The 23,345-nt window shown below is 41.8% G+C and overlaps 1 protein-coding gene across 12 annotated transcripts in view; it reads left to right on the top strand.

Moving 5' to 3' along the window:
- Positions 1-18,776: 18,776 nt before the first annotated feature.
- The window catches only part of SHISAL1 (shisa like 1), a 110,699-nt gene continuing 106,130 nt past the window's right edge, over positions 18,777-23,345 (top strand). For 5 of the 12 annotated variants that reach the window (XM_034783799.1, XM_034783714.1, XM_034783722.1 and 2 more), the window contains exon 1: positions 18,931-19,501. The gene's annotated coding sequence lies outside the window, so the exon portion shown is untranslated. Of the gene's footprint in view, positions 18,799-18,930; positions 19,502-20,017; positions 20,089-20,548; positions 20,627-20,659; positions 20,963-23,345 lie in introns of those variants that run through there. The other 7 variants (XM_034783810.1, XM_034783820.1, XM_034783771.1 and 4 more) reach the window with 6 other exon arrangements.

Genomic DNA, 23,345 nt, shown 5'->3' with positions numbered 1-23,345 from the left:
ACATAAGGGGATTATGGGTTGTTTCCGAAGGCTGATCAGAGCGCAGTAATGCAACACCTCGTTCACACTGGCACCACGGCACTCCAGCAGGGGCACAGCAAACGTCATTCCATTCACCAAGGTGGAGTACCAGCAGCGCTGTAGCCGCGGAGTCAGAGCGCTCTGTGTGCCTTGCCAGTGTGGATGGGTAGTGAGCTAGTGCATCCGCGGCTTCTTTATTGCGTGGTAACTCGCAAGTGTAGCCAAGCCCTCAGCAGAATGACTAAGGGCAAGATAGAAATCTTGCTTACCCCAGGTGTAACTTCAGTGCCTTAACCAGCATGAGATCAGAGTCAGACCCTAATGACTGAAGTGCATCACTAACCTCTTGTGACACCTCAAGATGCATTTCCCTACAATGTGCTCCATAGCATATTCAGACTCCAGAAGTAATAGTTACACTGAGGTGTGAATCTAGGGGTATGACTATACAGCAATCATGGGGTGTGATAAGAATGTGTGTAGACACCCCAAGATAGATTTAATCTAGCTAGCTCAGGTCCTGGAGCAGTGAAGCCATGGTCACATGGGCTTCAGCACAAGCCAGCCACCAGAGTAATTACCCATGGTTCCAGGAGGGCTTGTATAGCCCATGCTGAAGCCTGCACTGCCATGGCTTCCATGCTCTGGGACCCTAGCTAGATTATAGCCAGCTTGGGTACATCTAAATGAATTCCAGTCACACCCTGTGATAGACACGCCCTTGGCTGTGTTGAGGTGCTGTTCACAGCATTGAGTGGAAAGCTGATCCTGGTGGGACGACTTCTGTAATTTTCATGTGCAGTTATGATCACAGCCCTGCATTCTGCCCTCATTCAGACCTCAGTAACGCCATAGACTTCAGCAACTTCAGGGGGGGGCACAGGAGTAATGAGGGCAGAATCTGGCCTTTACTCGTTTTCAAAAAAGTTACCACTGTCCTGGCTAATGGGGATGTACTTTATCTTTTCTCTGATTCCCCCAGCCTTGTCTCATAACTGAATTTATGGTAAGATGGTGGGTAACAGTTAGATTAGAACTACAGCTGTTTGGAAAATGCAGAAACAGTCAAAACATTTCAATCACTCCTATAAGGTGGTCAAAAAAGCCAAACAAATCAGAAATTTGAACATTTTTGACCAACTCTGCTTATGATTGGGTTCTTTCTCCAGTTCTACCATTGATTTGCTGTGTAGTTTACAATAAGTCACTTTGCCTAAGTTTACGCTTAGACCAGGCAGATTGCTGGTGGGTTATTTTATTTGTTTTTTATTTTAGAATTTGTTTAATAGAATCACTCTAAAACTACCTAGTTAATCACATATTAACTTTTGTATATTCACATTTTTATTATTGTTTCCTTCATCCTCCTTCCCCATTCCTTCCTAATGTTTACTGCACCTGCTCATTGCGTTTTGTCTTAAATTAGTTCATAAATTCTTTGGGGTGGGATTGCCTTTTGTTTACACTGTGTGTAGCACTCTGGGTCCCTGATCTTGATTGGGGTTTCCAGCTCCTGCCATCCATACTATGGTGATAAAACCAATAATGTCCTTCTGTAAAATTCAACAATGAATAGTACCTCAGAAGAATAGGGTAGCATGTAATGAATGTAAATACTTTGAAGTCTTTAGATGAAATTCACTATACAAAGGTCATTTATATTCTTTATTATTATAAAGAAATCAAACTGTCAACCTCTGATAACAAAGGACTCAATCTTTAAGAAGGCACTTTACAGAGAAAGTAAATTTACTGTATCTGTTCCTATGCCACATACATGTGCACGCACACACATGCACACAAGAGGCTAAATAACTAAAGCAGCATATTAGGGGAGCTGGAAAATGAGCCTATTAGCAGAATTGAAAGACAATATTTTTCACTGAAGAAAAATAAGGCTTTCATAGCATGCACAAGTGTGCGAAGTAATGTTATTGCATTCCATTACAGACATTTTCCCACTCTAACTATATCAAATATGTATGATCTTAAAAGTAAAGTGAGGAATATTATAAATTAATAACAATCTTCTGCATTTACATAGTGCCTTTCATCTGAGGATCTCAAAGCACTTTACAAATATTAAAGGAGCAATGTCCCATCAAATCTAGCCCCAAATTAAGGTTTTATAAAAATAAGCTTTCACATTATCTAAAACCAACAGAAATATTTCTGATTTAAAAAAAAAAAATCCAGTGGAAACAGATATTTTAACAAACATTTCCCTGCAGTATTTGCAAGTCAAGCATTGCATAGGTATGCAAGTGCAGGAGAACCTGAAATTGAAAGTGACTGGAAACTAAGTATTCTATTTTCATTCCAAATGGAGAGAAGCACACAAGGTAATCAAAGAACATATACAGGGAAAAGTAAATTAGATTTCTAAAATGTGTTCTGGTTTAATGAACTAAGGTGGTGTTTGCTACCTGGGTAAGGAAACTCATTTATTTTATAAATACATGGGGCCAGATCCTGACCCTTTCCCCATTTTCCCTTGTGCTAGTCTGGCAACATAAAAATATGTGGAAAGCTGGTTTAAACGACTACCTGGATTCCCGTTGCAAAGGAGCATCACCTGCCCCTCGCTACCCCCAAATTAGGGGATGTGCTGAAGGTGAAAAGGGGACTTGGGCACGACCAGAGCATAGTACACTACAGGATCCCTGGCTGGTAGAGAGCACCTTGGGACATTGTTAGAACTAGGCAGCTGCATATAGTTTAGAGCAGTCCCTAGGCTGCTCTAAACTATGTATCAGGGGAGGTGAAAAGGTAATGCAACACCACCTTTATTTCTCACCACTCTGAGGTGCAGTAAGCAGAGGTTCTGCACTCCTGACAATCTAAGTCATTATTGTATTTATTTATTTATTTATTTTTAATCTGAGTGTCTCCCTTTAATAATACCTCATAATGAGACAGGGGGCAGGTCTACACTAACCCCCCAATCCGAACTAAGGTACGCAACTAAGTACCTTAGTTCGAACCTACCTCGGTCCAGACGCGGCAGGCAGGCTCCCCCGTCGACTTCGCGGTACTCCTCTCGCCAAGCTGGAGTACCGCAGTCGACGGCGAGCACTTCCGGGTTCGACTTATCTTGTCCAGACAAGACGCGATAAGTCAAACCCAGAAGTTCGATTTGCTTGCCGCCGAACTACCGGGTAGTTTAGACCTACCCAGGTAAGTGTTATTGTCCAAGAGCAGAACTTTACATCTCAGTAGTGGTGTATGGACAAATTCCTGAACAACAGATTTCCTGGGGGTTATTTTTCCAATGGCTATCATTTTCTCACTACTTCTCAGCATAGTGGTGTTTTCTAAGTATTTCTGAACTTTGTAACAAGGAGGCAGAAGGGAATGGTCTTTTAGTTAAAGAATTGGACTATGACTCAGTGGTTTGGGTTAATTTCCTGGCTCTGCCCCAGACTTCCTGTGTGACCTTGAACAATGCACTTCATTAATTTCAATGGGAAACTCACATAAGCAAGGGGTTTTCAACAGGATCTGTCTTCAGATCTAAGGGCTTGATCATGAAGTCTGAACTCAGGCAAATTCCCATTGACTTTAGTGGGACTTTTGCCTAAATAAGGCTGTAAGTAAATGCATATGCTCCAAGGACTATGGCAGTTGGATATGGTTTCTGATAACTGAGCCAATACTGTAAAGAGTGTCGGTAACCATGTAGCACATCTTGCTCACTATTTGAATGTACTCATAAAAAATATTCCTAAATCCCCATTGGCTGATGCAAATTATGATAGGCTACAGCAGCTCCACCAAATCTGTTTATACTCTGGGCAAGTTTCAGCAACGCAGAATGACCACGAAATAATGTGTGACATCTCCTATTGTTCTGCTGCAGAAGTTAACACATAAACACTATTCCCAGAGCACTGCATGTTCCTGCTCGCTTCTCTGACTGGGCTGGTGGACAGGCAAATAAATGCTCTGAAGAGGGTCATGCTGGCTTTGAATGCAGTAGAAATACAGCAAAATGTTTCCTTAGCAGAGGAGGACAGAATCAGTAGAAATTGTGTTTACGAGATTCTTAAAAGTATTGCAGATAAACAGGAGGTAGAAATCTTATGAAAGAGATATAGATAGTGCCTGATATACACAACTCATTTAGGAGAATATTGCTATTATAATTAAAGCAGTAACAATAACTGATTAAACATTATTCTTGTGAATGTCTACAGTAGTAGTCTGAAAATATGTTTGTAAAGAGGCTGCAAAAATTGGATTGGTTTAAAATTGGGGATGAGAAATTGAAAGGATCTTGTTTAATGCTCTGCAATGCTTTTCCTACCCAATTCTGGTCCTTACTAAAGTTGGACAAGTATTTTGGATGGAGAGGTGGGAAGTATTTGTGATCATTCATCTTAAAAATATGAATTGGTTCTGACAGTGTTTGTGACTCCTTTTTATTTACATTTACATCAAGAGAGTGTCATGAATTTGTGTTTGCATGAAAACTCAGGATGTGTTTGCATGGCCATCTTGAAAGCTCTGTGGCATAGGGGGACAAAAACATGATCATGTGACTCGAGTAGCCAAAATTACTGCATCAATACCACATACCCCTAGTAACGGTCACCACAAGCAGTTTATCAGGCTGCATAAATAGCAAGTAGTGATATCAATAGTCACCATGAGTGGCTGGTGAGTAATAAACCCTTTATTAATAACCCTTTAATAATTTTGAATAATCCAAATCTCATCATGGCTAATTCACCAGTAGAAAAAAAGGTTATATTGAATAAATTGAATAAATTGTTCCCACAGCTCTAGTCTAAATATGTGCCTGAATCTGCTACTACCTCTCTCCCTGGCCAATTCCAGTCTCTATTTCACTCTCTCCCCCTGAAAATCCATCTCTGTTATTTTTCAGTTTCTGTGATTTATTCTTTATTTGTGGTCGAGTGGCATCTGGGGACATGAAGCAGTAATCCGGGCCTCAGTGTGCTACATGCTGTATGCTCTTTTCCCCAAAGAGTTCACAGTCTCCCTCTGTGATTCTGGTTCCAGTAGATCCCTAAATCTTCCCACTCTTTTTGTGCAGATTCTTTCAGTCCCTGGCTTTAAACTTCTCCTCTCCTCTTGCCACTTTGGTCCTGACATTTTTTCCTGAAAAAACACCCCAGACATTTTTCTTCCTCACTGCTTCATTCTCTCTATACCTCTGCAAATTCCCTTTTTTCCTTCTCACGCTACTCTCTCCGAGGTTCTGAAACCTCCCTTTCTTTCTTCTATTCTGCGCCAACCCTGAAGCCTGTGTACCTACTGATTCTGGTCCATACTTCTTCTGTCTCCTTCCCCATTTCCAATTCTGATATCTCTTCATCTGACCTGCTTTTCAGAAAAAATCTGATGTGTTCTTAGAATGGAGAATGGGGGGATGGGGGGATTGTTGTCTTGTCCTGAGATAATCGTATCACATCATGAAGTTTGAGAATGAATTTGGCAACTTGTATAGGATTCTTTATAAGGGTTTGATCCAAGGCATCCAAATTGAAAAACTACTTTCCTTACAATATTACATTCAAAAGTATGGGCAGGTGTTAAAACCTGACACATCTCACAAAGTGAATATATCTTGGTCCCGTCTCTGTTGATTTTCATTCCTGCAGTGTGCCCCATGTGCAATCTCATAATAGTGGATATTATTTTTCAAGATGCTTTGACATCAATCAGAGGATCTTTCATCTATTGACTATTTATTTCAGCTAATATTTCCCCTGATAAGGCATCAGTATCTTCAACTGTTGTCATTCCAATCTGAGTTTCAATCTTCCAATTTTGGCCAGGTCATCAGCTACCTCACTCCTGTATACAACATGTGATGGAATCCATTGAAAAGTCAATTTATTCCCTCTTTTCCCAATCCTCTGAGCCTCCTTATGAATTGTTAATAGTGTTCTGTTTTTTTCAAAAACAACTGAGGATCGCCACCTATGAGTCAACAAATATCTGCTTCTGTTCCTGCTCTGTTTATTTCTTGCAGTGCAGTGAGATTCACTTTCAGTTTGGCCATAAAGTTTGAGTTGATATCCTCTGAATTAGTGCTCTTTCTTGTCTCCAGCTAGTGGCCTAATGGAGATACTACACCACGACCACCATTCTTGAAGGATTTGTCTAATGCATCATCAGTGTAGACAAGAATCTGTTTGCCTTGTGACTGATACTGTTGTGTTTGGGTGGCTTTTTCTACAATCTTCCTTACTGTGGCCAAGTCTGTGTGTTCCTTTGAGCAAAGTTGCTAAAGGGGGAGACACTAACGCAAATAGGTTAATGTGGATGAATTATTGGACATACAAACTTCTTGAGACACACTACCTCCTAACATCATCAAGTTCTTGAGTTTATTCAGTAGCCTTTACACACCTTCCAACATAAGATGATCATTTCAGCCTTGATTTTGTTTTCCAGTTACTGAGCAGTGATGACATTCATGTAGGGAACAAAGACAATTTCCAAAATGAATTAGCTGTTCTCTTCTATGATTCTCAAGAGGTTGAACATCAGACTTGTGTTCACAAATTGCTATTGGAGTGGATCTTATAGCTCCAGTTATCAGGTGAACTGCAGATGACTGCACAGTGATGATCCTACCAAGATTACTAGGAGCACTATGTGACCAGACACAGTAAGGAGTGGGTTGAAAGGTAAAAGAGGAGTTTTTCAGTTAATTGCTGTGCCTTATTGGAAACATACTGCCCAATGGGATATGACTACTCGATAATTTTTCTATTCTGTTCATTCCCTCTGAAGCATCCGGCACTGGCCACTGTCAGAAGACAGGATACTAGACTAGATGGACCATTGGTCTGACCATACTTATGTTAATAAGAAAATAATTATCAGTGAAGATCTAAATGCACACATTGGAACTGCAAAGGCTGAATATGAAACAGTCCATGGAAGGCACAGTATTGGAATCATAAACTCTGATTGAATACGATCCTACAGACCAGTTTGGCACTGAATGTAGTGCTTGCAAACACACATTTTCAGAAGAGGGAAAGACACCTCATAACTTATGCCAGTGAAGAAAACGAGTCCAAAATTGATTTCTTGTTAATAAGACAAAGTAATAGGTCACAAATAATCAATTGTAGTTAATGCATGGCAGGTGCACTGTGAGCCAGCACAGACTATTTCTTATGGACTTCAGAAATGCAGAGACCTTAAACATCTGAAGCCCTGGGCACTGGAAACATCTAAGTGGTGGAAATGTAAAGATGTGAATGGAAAGATGTTTAAACAAGATGTAATGCATAAACTTCCTGACTACACACAGGGATGAGTGGAGGATAACTGGTACAAACTATAGTTAACATTGCTGGAAACAGCACATGAAGCCATAGGAATGCTGAAATCAGTGCCAAAAAGGATACAAAGGGAGACTTGGTGATAGAATCCTCAAGTTAAAGAATGTTGACAAGAAAAAGATAACCTTTAAAAAATGACAGGCCAGTGAGCCAGTGATAAGATGGCATATACAGAGGACAAAAAAAAGTATTTCAACCACTAAAAAATTGGCCTGTGATGAGCTATATAACAAACTAGGTGGATATGAGGGAGAAAAGACCGTCTGCAGACTCACTAAATCAAGGGGTATTAACAAGTTTGCTTATATTAGAAATGAACATGGTATAATGCAAATGAATGGTAAATAAACCAACAGTCTGGAGTGATCTTTTTGAAGGCGTGATGAATGAGGAGAACCCAAGGAAGGAACTAAGAACATGGAAGCTGAACCTGGGTGTGATAGATTTCATACAGGAGGAAGAGGTTGCAGAGGCACTTAGGAAAATGAAAAGGAAGAAAGCACCTGGGCCTGATGAAGTACCAATGGATGTGCTGAAATAAATTGAGAAGGAAGGGTACTCTAAGCATTCGAGTATTTTATGAGCCTGTTCAATGATATTATTAAGAATGCAGGATGAATGGTGTAAAAGCTTTGTAGTGCCCATTTTTAAATCTAAAGGAGATATTACACCGTGTGCTAATTATTGCTCAACGACGTCACATGCTTCCGATCATGTACCAAGAGATTTAGGTTGGTGGGGTTTATGTCTCTCTTACCTAGGATATATGTGATGGAAACACTACCATAATCAAAACCATTTGGGGCTACAGCAGAGAATTTCCAGTAGATGTTGGCCTGCATCAGGGGTCAGCACTGAGCCCTTTTTGGTTTGTGATTGTCATGGATGTGATGATTGAGGTTACACAAAAGGAGCCACCTTGGAGTTGGCTGTTTGATGATGACTTAGTGATATGTGCAGAAGATTGTGAGTCTGCAAACCAACTTTGAACAGTGGCAACACGGTTTTGAGCAGGCAGGAGTTAAAATGAATGTTGGTAAGACTAAGGTTTAGATAATGGAGGGAGGGGAGGACTCACCATAAAGGATATTACAGGCAGAAATCTTAGATGAGTGAAAGAATTTAAATATCTAGGATCAATGGTTGCTGACAATGGTGCCCTCCTGAGTGATGCCTAGCATCGTACAAAAGCTCCTTGGTGCACATGGCGGGAGCTGACCCCAATTCTCTGTGATAAAAAGATGCCAATAAAATTAAAAGGCAGAGAGTATAAAACTGTAATTCTATCCATCCTAATGAATGGAACAGAGACTTGGTCAACCACAAGAAAAGAAAACAGTATGTTCTCCACTACGGAAATGAAGATGTTGAGATGATCAAATGGTTCGACAATCCATGATAGGAAACAAAGTGAGGTTGCAAGGGGCCTAATGGAGGTTATCCCAATTGAAGAAAAGTTGAGGGAACCTAGGCTATGTTGGTATGGACATGTCTAGCAGAGACCCAAGAGTTATATTGGTAGGATGGCCCTTGCAATGATCATGGATGGAAGACAACCAAGGAGGAGGCCAAAGACTCAGTACATGGACTGGATATTAGTGAAGCTTAGAGAGATCAATTTACATAACACCCAGGTGTACGGTCTTTAGTTTTGAAAGACGGTTATAAAAGGTGCCAACCCTGGGAAGTGGGAAGGAAGAAGAGTTTGTGACCAGACAAGTAAGGCATATTCAAATATTGGACAAGCTATCGGGCAGTATGTTGTTTTCAGTGTCCTAACTTGTGAACCCCCTTTGGTACTGGCAGAACATCATAGAAGATTCAATTTCTTCTTTATGTTGGCTGTCATCTTCCTGACTTGTGGTCCAAATCTGAATTCTGTTCCCAAGGTCATTCCAGAATATACTGCGTTCCTCTCAACAACATCATCTTCTTGATTCACTGTCAATTTCAAACTGTAGTTGAAATGCCTTTGATTTATGGTAAAATAGATGGACTTTATTTTTGCTGGATTCAGCTGGAATTTGTTCATTTGCCCATGTAGTTACAAATTCCAAGTACTCATTCAATTTATTCACCAATAAAGCTATTTCGTGACCTGTGATGTGAAGTGCAATATCGTCTGCATACATGTATACTGATGATTTAAAGCCACCTGGCCGTCCAGAGGAGTACAGCAGGAAAAGAAGGGGACTTAAAATTGAATCCTCAGGAACTCCCACCCTAAGAGGCCTTGTTTTTGGAAAAAGTACCATTTAGTCTTAGTGTTAATGTCCTGTATCATATGGAGTCTTTTATCTAAAGATACTTCTTACACAGATTCCCACCTCACTGCGTTTCACTAAGAGCTTATCATGTCAACCTCAATCAAATGCGACCCTGACATCCAAAAAAAGATTCTTACTGATGACTGTGGTAGCTTCTGTTGGAATCTGTGGAGAATGGGCTGACAGAAGGACACCAATAGGTCCATAATGGAGTGCAAGGACTTGTGTGCCATTTTGGGTAGGTTCTCTTTTCGCTTCTTTTAAAAGCTACCATTTTAAAAGAAGCCTTGCTTGTACCATTCTTTCCATTATTGTGCAAAGGTAACTGGCAGGCTGATAGTTACCCAGAAAAGAGAGGTTTTTGCTAGTCTTAAGAAGAGAAACAATAACTTCTAACTTCCACCTATTAAGTACCTTCTCTTTTATCCACAATTTGTTTATGATGTCCAGTAATCTGGCTTTAGCCTTCTTCCCAAAGTGCTTTATTATACAACCAGAGATGAGGTTCAGTCTAGGGGATCTGCTTGGTTTGAGCTTCTCTATTTCATCTTCTAATTCATGTATAACAAAGATCTTTCCACATCCGAAGTAGGGAGACACAATGGATGAGATGATATCTTTTATTGGGCCAACTTCCATTAGTGAAAGAGACAATCTTTCAAACTTACACAGAACTCTTTTTCAGGTCTGAGAAATGTACTCAGAGAGTAACAGATAAATACAAGGTGGAACAGGTTGTTTAGCATAAGTCATTAGCACATATTTCAGTGTTTCCTTGTCTCTCTAATATCCTGGGCCAACATGGCTACAAAAACACTGAATAAAGCCAAAGTACTTATTTAGATCTGTGTGCAGATTTTAAAATTCTCTTTGTCTTTCCTCCTTAATACTCCATCGTGCGCATTTTGCAATGGCTTTGTCCTCATCATTTAGGGTGACCAGACAGCAAGTGTGAAAAATCAGGACGGGGTGGGGGGTAATAAGAGCCTATGTAAGAAAAAGACCCAAAAATCAGGACTGTCCCTATAAAATCGGGACATCTGGTCACCCTATCATCATTATACTTGAGCTTGATAGTCTTGGCATAAAGTTCAACCAGAATATTCACAGACTTTTTGTCATCTAATGCCGCTACACCTCCACTTTTCAGGAGATTGATATATTTCTTTAAAAAATGTAAGCCTTAGTTTATTTTCAATTCACTTTAGTATCATCCATAAATCTTTTCCTCTCTGAGGATCCAGCCTTTTATAATTCTCTTCCCAATAACTTAATCTACATTGTTATTTTCCACAGTGACCTCCTTTGAGACTGCTGCGTTTTTGGCTGGCCTATTCATCTCCAGAGTTCTGTTCAGCCTCCAATCAAACCTGATTCCATTCCTTAATAAGACTTTTTATGCCAGTATCCTTCCAAAGTGCAACCCATTTCTTCTTCTTGCCTTTGGGATGATCTTTTTTGCCAATTTCTGCACAGCAGATTCAAAAACATTGAGATATTCCTCTGTTATATTTCATAGGTGTTTGATAAATAATATTCTCAAGTGTGTCTGTGCAGTAGAACCAGTCAACCTTATGAAAGTTCCACTTCCTGTTTATCAATTGAGAGCTCATTATCTTCCTATTCAATAGGTGAGTACAGGGCAAAGATCACTTCCAACACCTCCAATACATTCCATGTGCAGCTCATGGACATGCTACTGCTCACCAAAGTTGCATCTAATGTTGACTGTGTGCTATATAATCTTAATGTATAAATCATAGTGCCAGCATTCAGGACAACTAAATCATTATCAGGGATGGTCCCTAGCAATGTTTCATTCACATCGATTGTTCTGTTCCATCAAACTTAACTTTAAGCATTAAAATCTCCATAGATTCGGCTACAGTTTCCTAATGCTATCACAAGATTCTCTTTATCAGTTGGGCTCTCATCAGGATGATAGACATTGACCGCTCTTAACTTCTCACCCCTGAACTTGACAGTGACACCGTCTAATTCAGTATGCTTGTTCATCTCATACATTTCCATATCTTTTTCATATCTGAGTGTCTCCCTGACAATAAACATCAGACCATCACCAGCTCTTCCACTGCATTCCTTTCTCAAGCAGTCAATGCCTGTAATAGATAAACTTTGTCAGAAAACTGTTTGTTGTATAGCAGCAATATGAATATTTTGCTTATAAAGAACTTTTCCAATGTCCCCAATATGGTTCCAGTTGCCCATTGCATTCAAATACATGGCATTAAAGGTGGCAGCAGCATATTTGTCAACATCTCCCCAGGAAGCACAAGAGGTGACAGGTTGATTTCCTCATATGCAGTAACGTATTTCCAAACTCTCTTCCACAACTTCATGGTGGGAATGTGGTTCTCAGAACCCCGTTAGCCAGAGATTTCCTCTGGAAAAACTCCAGTACCACAGTACAGTAGGGATGGTCTTTATTGTGGAAATATTCGATATGGTGAACAAGTCAGCCCTTGCTGTGTGAGACAATCTTAGATTATATAATCAATATTACATTCATTGTTAATTCAAGGATAATGTGGAGATCTTACTCCATGAAGGAAACAGAATGCAGCATTCAGATCTAGATCTTCTCAATGAAACAGCATGCAGATTGGCTCTCTATTTTCATGGTGAAGAGGGAGAAATTTAATAATATTAGTTATTACATATCATATTCTTTTAATACATTTTATCCCAAAGGAACCCACCCCTATTCATAAAGCATCAGTGAAATGCAACCATCCTTCTAGCATAGGGCACCATGAGATCTTACTATGTCCAAGTTGAACAGACAGGGATCTCAATTTATAAAGATCTCATCAGGGCCGGCTCCAGGCACCAACTTGGCAAGCTGGTGCTTGGGGCGGCCACTCCGGACAGGGGCGGCAGGTCCAGCTATTTGGCGGCAATTTGGCGGACGGTCCCTCACTCCCGCTAGGAGCGAAGGACCTTCCGCCGAATTGCCGCCGCAGATCGCGATCGCAGCTTTTCTTTTTTTTTTTTTGTGACTGCTTGGGGCGGCCAAAACCCTGGAGCCGGCCCTGGGTCTCATCCATAACACCCTCATACAGCAAAGCCAACAGAACTGTCTAGCCCAAAGAGAAGAAGTGGTTGAGTTTGAACCTATGGATCCAGAAAGGCCAAGTACTTCAAACATACTTAAACAACTAAGCTATCACCCCCAGTTACCTCCTCATTGGGTTTTCTTTCCATACCTACATTTAAAACACTTTCCTCTCTTTAATTCCCATCCGTGATTTCCCTTTCTATCTGGTGTAGAAGTTTAGCAAGTTGCCAAGAGTCTCTTCCAGTTCACCAATAAAAAATTAAGCAAGAGGATGGCACGCTGCTCTGGGTCTAATTTCTCATCAAGGCACAGGGGATTTATACAAGTACTCCCACTAATAGTAATGGGAGTTAGTTATTGTATGCAAATCCCTAGCACAAGGATGGGAGGAGAAAATCTTTGACTGTAGAATATTATAGAAAAAATCTATTTACAATATTTTATAATGTATTTTGTGTATCTGCTCTGTGCTGACAGATTCCATGAGACTAAATATAAAGGAAAACATAAGTGATTATAGAATATGCTTCAATCTATGGGTTCAGATGATGTTTAAAAATCTTGACCTAGCTTTTTGCAGTTTATTACCATACATCAGAGAAATCCCTTAGCTGACACAGCACTACAGTTTGTTATGCTGCATGTTTCTCATTGAAATCAACTGCAGGGAATTTCCAACGAAATGTTAAAAATTTAACAACATAAATCTTTATTATTGCAGAAAGAGTCACATCCAACCTTTTCCATGGATCAATGTATTTGACACTCTTCCTTTTTCGGGGTTTTCTCTCTCTCTCTCCCCCATCCCCCATGCACACAATAGCAGGGATTAATGTAATGTGCCTACAAAGAGATTATTTGAATGAATTGCACAGCAGATTAAGGAAAATCTCATCTGGAGCAGCCATCAAAATAAAACCTTTACTTACTAACAGAAGACCATATTCTCCCCCTAAGAAAATTGGGCCAGATCCTCAGCTGTGGTAGAGCTCTGTATGGGATAGGGGAGCCCAATGCTGGTTGTAAGGTTCAGCACCGAGCAGGGATTCTTTAAATTCCACCTGTTTGTAATGACTCGCTAGGGCCATTGCACCAGCTGGGAATCCCCAGAGTGCACTTCATCTACCCATAGCCCTTCCCACTCCTAGATGAACCCTTGAATATCTTCTACCCCTTCCCTGTGGAAGAAGACATATACAGCAGCCAGGAATCCCCATTCCAGGGAAGCCCTTTATGCCTCATTAGGGCAGCTTTCTGTTCTCTTTGCACCTCTGGAGCAGCACAATGGGAATGTAGTGTGAGCCAGGATCTGGCCTGTAATATACAAGATACAATAATGTAATTAAAATACTTTGCATTTCTATAGTACCTGGCATTTGGAGATCTTAGAAATCTTCTCAAATAATATGTCTCACAGCACATCTGGGAGACATATTATTATTACACCCATGTTACAGATGGGTGAACTGAAACAAACAAGTTCAGCAGATTTCCCAAGGTCATACAGAGGGAAGATCTGGAAAAAGAACTAATTCCTAGATTCACGATCTAACCACAAGAAAATAGTCCCAATTAGGTATCCTCCCCATTCCAGTTTATTATTTCCCAGTAAAATATAGTAATTTTACAGATATCTAGCTCTTTCCATCCATAAGGATCTGAAAACTTTATATATTTTACAAAATACATCATCTGTAATGATTTGACCCATCACTGAAGTTCAGCCACCTCTGAACTGAAATGTAGCAACTGTTTAACAATGCAGGACTCCTCACAACAGTTTAGAACAGAAAGTGAAGAATACCTTAACTAATTGAAACTACAGGGTAAATTTTTAGTGACCTCATTGTCTAATTACATAAATTGACATTTAGACAGGAAATGCAGACTACTCTATTTAATTTTTCAATGTATTGGACCTTCACTGTATTTGCTTGCATTTTCTTGCTTCAAATTAAAGTCTTTCTCCCATTCCTTACACATGTAATATCTTCTGCATCTCATTTTAATTATATTTTTGTTCTTAAGCATTTCACATGTAGGGCCAAATTTTGGCTCTTGCTACATCTCTGGCACAGAGCCTGTCACAGCTGTGTGATTTGGCTAGGGTCTCTAACCGCAGAGGTCTGCCTGGATTCTGTAGAGCCAACCTCTCCTCAGGCAAGATTACTTGGTATTGATGAGGCCAGGAGAGTTTGTGACTTCTCCCCATGTAGGAGCGGGGGCCCTCCGTTGAGCTGGGGGAGAGGCTGAGGAGACACAGAGCATGTGGTTCCAAAGGCTGGGTTCTCCCCGGGTGTTTGACAGACTGTCATGGGGAACTATTTCAGGGTATCTTTACTCCTAATGTAGCCCAAACAGAGATTTTAGTTGACTCTTTGTGGCAGCTCCATTTCAGCTGTCATGGTACTGAGGCCTGTAACATGCCCCTTGACTCTCAGACTCTCTTCCCTCACGTAGGTCCACCACAGCCCAGATAGATTAACTTTACCCACACAACAAAGGGGCCCATTTTTTCTACCAGGCATCTGGGGAGGAGGGTGTCTGAAAGGCCAGAAAGTGGCTTAGTATTGATTGTATTTAGTCACTAAGTGATAAAGAGCCTATCATATGATATTTATACGATAAATTTTAACAGGTTGTAAATGTTAAGTGTTATAGCCGAGCCCACTCTTTCCTACAAAGGAATAACCAATATATTTTGTTTGCTTGCTTAAAAATGGTTACCCTTCTGCCTGTCCCATCTTCTGAATGGCAGCTGGGTGGAGTGTGTGAGTACCATGCGGGTGCTCCAATCTGACATGCATGGGCACAGCATGGAAAGAAAGAGCATCCTGAAACCATGGTAGGATGCTCAGTGGGTCCAGGTGTAAATGGGCTCCACTCCTGAATAGCTGAGCAAATGGTAATAGCTTCATCCCAATAGCATTGTGGGTTTAGGTCTCCTTGGTGCTCCACCATTTTATACTGTTTTGTGTGGCGTGAGGCAGGTGCCTAACTTATTCTCACAAGAAATGACTTAGGTGCCTAAGCCATCTGACCCCAAGAGAGGGGTTCCTGGCTGTGGATTACTAGCAGAGACAGGAGCCTTGCAGCTGCCCAGAGTTAAGTGCCCACACTGTGAGAAGGGCAGGACTTAGGACATACCCCTCTCATCAGCATCTCCTACTGGCTAGTTTAGGCAGCCCCCTGCCTAGCATTCTGGCTTTTGTGGATTGAATTCTTAGGTGCTTCTCTCCCCTGTGCAATGTATAGAGAGGCTGGGCACCTAATTCAGGCTTTGTGAATCATGTTGGTGTTCCTGTGATTTTCAAGTTGTCTGTGTCCCTTTGTGGATTCAGGCCTCTGTTATCTTGTGCTGCCTGGAGGAAACTAGCTGCTCTAGTTCCCCCTCTGATCCATATTGGTCAGTTGCAACAACCCGATGGATGAGTGAGGGGTCTTGGCTTAACTGAAAGAACAATAACAGAATAAATGAGTGGTTTAAGCCTTATTGCCTCATTACGAGACACCTGGCATTACTCCTGAATCTTTGACTCAGGCTGGTGAGAGTTTCCTTGACACATTCCTCTTCATTGGATAGAGGTTGTCAAGGGAGAACCTACATCAAGGATGCCTGTGTATGCCTACTGACAAAACAAAATGGAAAAAATACAGAATGGAATAGCTCATTGCTGCTTTCCCTTCAGCTATTAGTTTTTTTTAGTCATTATTTTGTTCTTTGGGTTTAGAAGTTTGGGGAATCAGTGAACGTACGGAATCATTATGTAATACTAAATTGATAGCCTAATATGCCAATTTTTGTGTATAATCTGAAAATCTGCTACAGTAAGTATATGGAATATTAACATTTACCCACCCACCATCCTGCAGTTTTAACTCATGTTTGTAAAAGAATTGTCCTCAAGAGTATAATATTGTCTCGTTGCATGTGATCATGTAATGAAAGACCCTGTTATGTAGAATAGGGGCAGGATGGTACAACACCTTCATCTCTTTTTAAAATCCTAAAAAATTAGTAATTCAAGCTGTCTGCTGTAGCTTTTAAATTTCTGAATAGACTTGCTGATCTAAAATATAGAACTCACTGTTTGTATTTTTATCTGATTTGCTAAATACATTTGTAATTACTCCTTTCCATGTCCAATGCCTGTGCATATTATAAATGAAGTGTATTTCACCAGCTGGAATGTGTTATATTCAAATAGTGGAGTTGAAAGCTAGGAAGCCATACTTTCACACACAAGAGTTAGGTAAAATATTGCAAAGAGAGAAATTGGGATTAAGAAATGGTACTTAATTTCCTCTATATTATAATTGAACTGAAGCAGTTTTGAACATACAAAGCAGCCTAATTTAAATGTAGCTCCATTCCCAAACAATAAATAATATACATCTGGCTAGCATGAGTCATCACTTTCACAACAGTGTCTATTCCTGTTTTGCAGGAGCACAGTTTACATAGTAAAAGGTAGAAGAGAGAGAGGTATTATTAAGAATTTAAATTACATGCAGAGACCTTTGATAGATTTAAGGGTGCCTTGCACTGAGGTCAGTCTCTTCTGAAGGCTTTTCAGATCACAATGTGATTGGGGTGGGAGTGCTTGAAGAAGGGAGCAAGAGCAATTGAGAAAACAGCTGATAAATCACTGCACTGCTTCTTCCCTATTAATACTGCCCTATTCTTTTGTGTGTGTGTGTGTGTGTGTATGTGTGAGAGAGAGAGAATCACCCCATGATGATGTTGCTTTTAGAAAGCATTTGCTTTTCTCTTTCAGAGAAATAGGAGTCTCCTATTTCAGACTAGATACCGAGATTACCTATGTAGCTCTGCTTAAATACACATTTAAATTAGGAACGATGAAATCTTCAGTGGTTTTGTGTGTGTGTCTGTGGAAAAACATCATTAAAAATCAGACTTTTACCTCTTGCAAGATGCTTTTTTTGCCCCAGAGCCTATTTAAACTCTGGGAAATCAATAAAGTAAGAGTACTTTAGACTTGTCTAACCTTAGCTATTTTAATTTGTAGTAAGATGCAGGAATCAAACTATTGTATTGTTACTAAGCAAAAGCTACTGATTGCCAGCAGTGGTACCAGACACTACTACTTGCGTCACTGTTCCTAGGAGATGCTATTCAAGTGTCTTAACACATCCTCGTAGCAAATAGTATTTGCACTTGCTGTGCTCAGTTTCAACACTAATTGGGGCTTGGTTGTACCATACACAAACACACGCTTACCATAGTAACCATGTCTTCATTAGCAATTAATTTTGTTCCAACCCAGGGGTATCTTTCTAGATATATGCACGAAGATAGATAGGACACAACTCTCACAGATAGTATTTATTTGTAACTGAATCGCTTTATTGACGAGCAATGCGCTAGAATCTAGCTCAGTGTACAATTCATTCAGACTAAACTGGATCATGTGTGGCTTTGTCTTGATAAAGAAATATTTTCCTTAGAGCTGTAAGCTAGATGTTTTTTTTTTTAAATCTGAAGTAAATAAATTCCTTGCTGATGCCAATAGATGTATTAAACCTTAAAACCTTCATCTTGAAAATAAAAATGTATGTGATAAATGTCCTTAAATCAGTAACGATGTTCAAAAATGTAACGCCTGGAGATTTAGCAAGTCTTGAAACATCCTCAAAAGAGGATTGCTTCTCACAGGGTTACTAAATGCTCTAGAATGTGCATAACTCCCAAAATACCATTTATCAAATAACGCTCTTAAACTGGAAGTACCCTGAAAAACCATCGTAACAAATAGGGAGCGCGGCTATAGAAGGGGGGAAATGACACGCGTTCTAAGCGATGTTGTGACAAGATTATTCCGCATTGTCAACTGATCATTATTTGGATAATGATTAGTTATTATACTAAAAGCGGAGTATATTACTCTGTTAAATCCGGATCAAAACTTTGCATCATAATAGACGCTGAACTCCCCCAGCCCCCCGCCTCCTTTTATTTTTGGCATGTTTCATAGTGTTTCCCTCCTCAGTGTAATTAACTTTTATGACACAGCCTTTACCACAGAGCCTTTATGATGAAGAATGACAAGCAAATCACCACATCGTGTAGGAATTGTTTGAAGTAAGTATCAGGCTCGTAGGGACATTTCTTTTTTGTAAAGCAGCAGATGCAGTTGCACCGAAGAACAGCCTGGAGAAGCGGGGGGGCGAGGGGGAGTGACTCCCTGCAGCCTAGGACTTGCTGGCCAGGGAACCAAGCGATAAATGTGGAGTAACCCAAGCTCTCGCCCTGGTGTGCTCGGGCAGCAGGGAGTTACCTGGGGCTGCTGGGCTCGTGGCTTTTCGGGTTCCAGCGGAACTCGCCCCAGCCTTCGGGGAGCGCTGCTGCCTTGAGAAAAGCGGGGGAAGCGCACGGGAAACCTGGCTGGTTACAGGCTCCTGCCCCTGACCCGCGGTTCCCCTGGCCCGCCCCCCTGCGCCGGGAGCCACTGGCGGCGGCCGCGGCGGAATTACCCGGAGGGGCCAGTGAAGTCTGCGGAGCGCCTGGGCAGGGCAGCGAGGCCGGGTCCGAGGGGAGAGGCAGCCCGGCGCGGCTGCGCTCCCCTCTGCTCCCTTCCCCGCCCGCCAGCGGCAGCCAGAGCTGCCTTTCCCCGCCTGCTGGTGGGTCCCAAGGCAGGAGGGGGAGATGGGATCCGCTCTGTGAGCCGCCCGGCTGGAGTCCCCGTTTCTAGCGGGCTTCGGGGAGCCGCCGCCGGGCTCGAGAGGATCCCAGCGCCGCTGGCTGGCTGGCTCTTCCCCGGAGGAATCTGCCCGGCTCTGCTTAGGTGAGTGCCCGTGTCGGTGCAGCGCGCCAGGGCTCGCCCTAGCCAGGCAGGGCTCCCACCTTCAACCCCAGCCGGTCGCTGGGCTATAAACCTCGCCCCAGCTGGGCCGTGCCCGGTGCCCCGTGTGTGCAGTTCTCCCCTAATGCCCCTCTCCTGTATGCAATACTCCCTCGTGCCCCATCCCTGTGTGCAATACTCCCTAATGCCCCATCCCTGTGTGCAGTTCTCTCCTCTTCCCCATCCCCGCAAGGGCCCCAGTACCCCATATGTGCAGTACTCCCTAATGCCCCCCATTCCTGCGTGCAGTACTCCCCTATGCCTCGTCCCAGCAGGGACCCCCAAAACTAACTCAATTCGCTTAGCTCTTCCCCCCCCCCCGATCTAGCCCCATCCCTGCACTGACTCCTCAGAGCAATCCAGTGCAGCAGGCACCGTGCCCCCTGTGGGTTGCTCCCTAAAACTCAGCCTGGTGGATTAAACACTCCCGCCCGTCCTGAGCACAGCCCTGCGGAATAACTCCCCAAAAGGCCGGTCCTCCAGCCAGCGCAAACCCTCCTATGGCTCCGGCTGGGCATCGAAAAGATCAGGTTAGCCACCTGGGAACGGGCCAGGGTTAGAGGCGAGGCGGGGATCACGGTGGCTCTAGCCAAGAGGCGCAGCAGGAGGCGAGGCTCCCCGGGCTGGCGGCGCAGGCTGCACCTTGGGGTTTGCTCGGGAGCTTGTAGGGATGCGTTTGGAGCCCGCTGTAGCGCCAGTGAAGTTTGCAGGCAGCGTCTGGGCGCTTGGGACACGGGAAGCCTGGGCGGGGTGGCCCCGCACCAAATCTGTCATGGGGGTGTGGAGGGGAGTAAGAAGAAAGGGGCTGGGAAGAGGAAGAGCTAGGTGGAGAAGGGGAAGAGGGGGGGAGTGGAAAGGGACGCTGGGGAGGGCAGAGGAAAGAAGGCGTAAGAGGAGGGGGAAATGAAGAGGAAACAAGTAGGGGAGGCGAAGAAATTGGGGGGAGGCGAGCCAGCGAGGGCAGAAGGGGGCTGAGGGAGTCGAAGAGGGCAGAGGAGAGCTAGGGAAGGAGATTGAGTTTGGTGGCGATAGCTCCTGCGCACCAGCGTGTCTCTCTTGCACTGAAAGGTACCGTCCCCTCCCCTCTGTCCGGAGAAGTCATGTGGCTGTCAGGCATCTCCCTGCAGCACCTCTGGCTGTCTCTTCCAGTGCGAGTTTTACCTTGGCAGTGCCAGTGGCACAGAGCTGCTTTCGCACTGGCACAAGCTTGGTCTTTCTGGCAGCCACTGACTTGTTTTCTTCTTTGGTTCAGCAAACAAGTGTTGCGAAAAGTGGCTCTGGCGTGAAAATGTGTTAGGTTAGTTATATGGGGGGATGGAGTTTTGTTAATGTCTTCTAATTCCCTGCTAACAAGAAGCAAGCTCCCTGTCCTGATTCATGGCAGCCTCACCACAAACCTCTGAGGTAGGTGAGAGAGTCATCTTGACTCCTGGGAAGAGTAACTATTGAGTGGAATAAGGTCGATGGGGGAAGAGGAGCAATTCAGCAGTAGTGTGAGAAGCTCTTTTTCCACATAGCAGTTTGTCAGCTCCGAATTAGGAAACTTTCTGTGGCTTCTGATGTGAAAGGAAGCCCGTATTGTATGTAACTAGCACTGCTCAGTAAAGTGATGGAAAGAAGAAACTGTGAGATAACTTGTTTGTTTGCTCATTATCCAGACTTCTGGCACTGCGGTTGCTCTGTGTACATTTAGATTCCCAATCAATAATTATGTATGGCATTCAGGTGTTAATCACTTATTAGAAAGCTCATTAATGGTGACTTGTTTCCATGACAGTAAGATTCTTCAGGCTATTTTTCTGTCCAATTTGGGTTCCTATGTTTCCGAAGAGAAATGAAAGGCTGTGGGGATCCAATTGTTATCCCAGTTAGAAAAAAACAAAAAGTACCCCTTCTTTGCCCCCCCCCCTTCCCCTCTGCTTCACAGTGAGTGGTATATTTTGGGAGGGGAGGGAGATGTGTAAGAAGCAAACATACTGCAGGGTGTCCTGATGTTTTAAAAAATATATTGGTTCAAATGAAAATATGGTTACTTGTTCAATATACTTTTGAGGACTGTTTATACTTCATACGTTTGTCATTTTGTTTTGCCATGTATTTAGGAGTGCTATGATCCCATGACCTGTCCTTTCAGTGTTTTCATCTTATAAATCCTGTAGTTCAGTTGTTAAGAGCAGAAAGCTGGGAATCAGGCACCGCTCATTGTGTGACCTTGCTATTGACTCACTGTATGACCTTGGACAAGTCACTGAACCTCTTTGTACCTCAGTATCACCACCTATAAAACGGAGAACAATGATGCTAATCTTTGTGAAGTGATTTGATATAATTGGTCAAAAGACGGTTGAAATGTAAAACATTAATTAATATTTAGTTTAGAAAACTTCAGTACATGACATCTCTTTTGTACAACTGGTAAAGATAGCATATATCATCACAGAAAAAGAGCAGACATAGAGATAATCTAAACTAATCCCTTTCTAACCTTCATCTATTTTTTTAAAAATAAATCACAATTGCACCAGATGTCAACTAGTTAAATTGGTGTCTCGTCAAGGAAGTCACTGGAACTCCGACGATGTACATCAGCTGAGGCTTTAGCTCAGTACATTTTAAACTTTTAAACTATTACACTGTGTCTCTCTAATTACTGATGGTTGGTTTTCTATCAAATCAAATTAAATTAAAAATGTAGACTCTTCAGTAGTTGTTCTTTTGTTTATAGGAACGTTTTTTATATTATAGAGTATAAGAAATAATAGGCAATTGGCCAAAAACACAATAGTAAAACAGACACAATGTTATAAACTAGAACAATACTTTGGATTGTCTGCTGTACTGTCATGAATAATCTAGGAAAGACTCAAGCACGTTACTTGAAAAAAATTAAAGGGACACTGTGTTTATCTTAACAGAGACATGGTTAAGTGGTAACTTGATTACAATCTATAAGTACCTACATGAGGAATAAATATTTGATAATGAGGTCTTCAATCTAGCAAAGAAAGGTAAAACACTGTCCAATAGCTGGTAGACAAATTCAGGCTGGAAATAAATGTAACTGTTTAACAGTGAGGGTAATTAACCATTGGAACAAGGGTCATGGTAGATTCTTCATCACTGGCAATTTTTAAATCAATATTAGATTAAATTTTTAAATCAAGATCTTTTTCTAAAATATATGCTCTAGGAATTATTTTGGGGAAATTCAATGGCCTGTGTTATACAGGAAGTGAGACTGGATGATCACAGTGGTCCTTTCTGGTTTTGGAATCTGTGAATCAACTTGAAATATAGTCAATTAAAAAAAGTTACAAGTAGTTTCAGGTATTATATTAGGACATGCCTCCTACCAATTCTTGTGGGTCCCTGTCCCCCGCCCCCCAACAATCACTTTCTATTATTTTTAAAAGGTTTTTTTCCCCCTCCCTGGTTGCTTTGTGAAAGAACTAGCAGGATCAAGAAGGGAAACTAACTAATTCTACAGGGGAAAGAATAGAAAGTATTGCACAATGCCCAGTTAACACGGGGGGAGGGGGCGAGGGGAGACAAACAACAAAATATTGTTTTGTCTCTAATCTATTTCAGTTAGTCATTTTAGATGCTACTGGTAACAATAATAGGAAAACAATGTTCAGTCAGAAGTATGATTCTTTTCTTTTCTTTTCTTTTCTTTTCTTTTCTTTTCTTTTCTTTTCTACTGACACTTTTCCTTTTAAGTCAGTAACCTGCAGCAGGAATAAAATAAACTCCTTCTGCCTTTCAAATGCTGAAGATACCCTGGAAG

This window comes from Trachemys scripta, chromosome 1 (assembly GCF_013100865.1).
Source record: "Trachemys scripta elegans isolate TJP31775 chromosome 1, CAS_Tse_1.0, whole genome shotgun sequence".
Taxonomy (NCBI): Eukaryota; Metazoa; Chordata; order Testudines; family Emydidae; genus Trachemys; species Trachemys scripta.
Note: the sequence above shows the minus strand (reverse complement) of the source record. Positions and strands in the feature narration are given on the sequence as shown.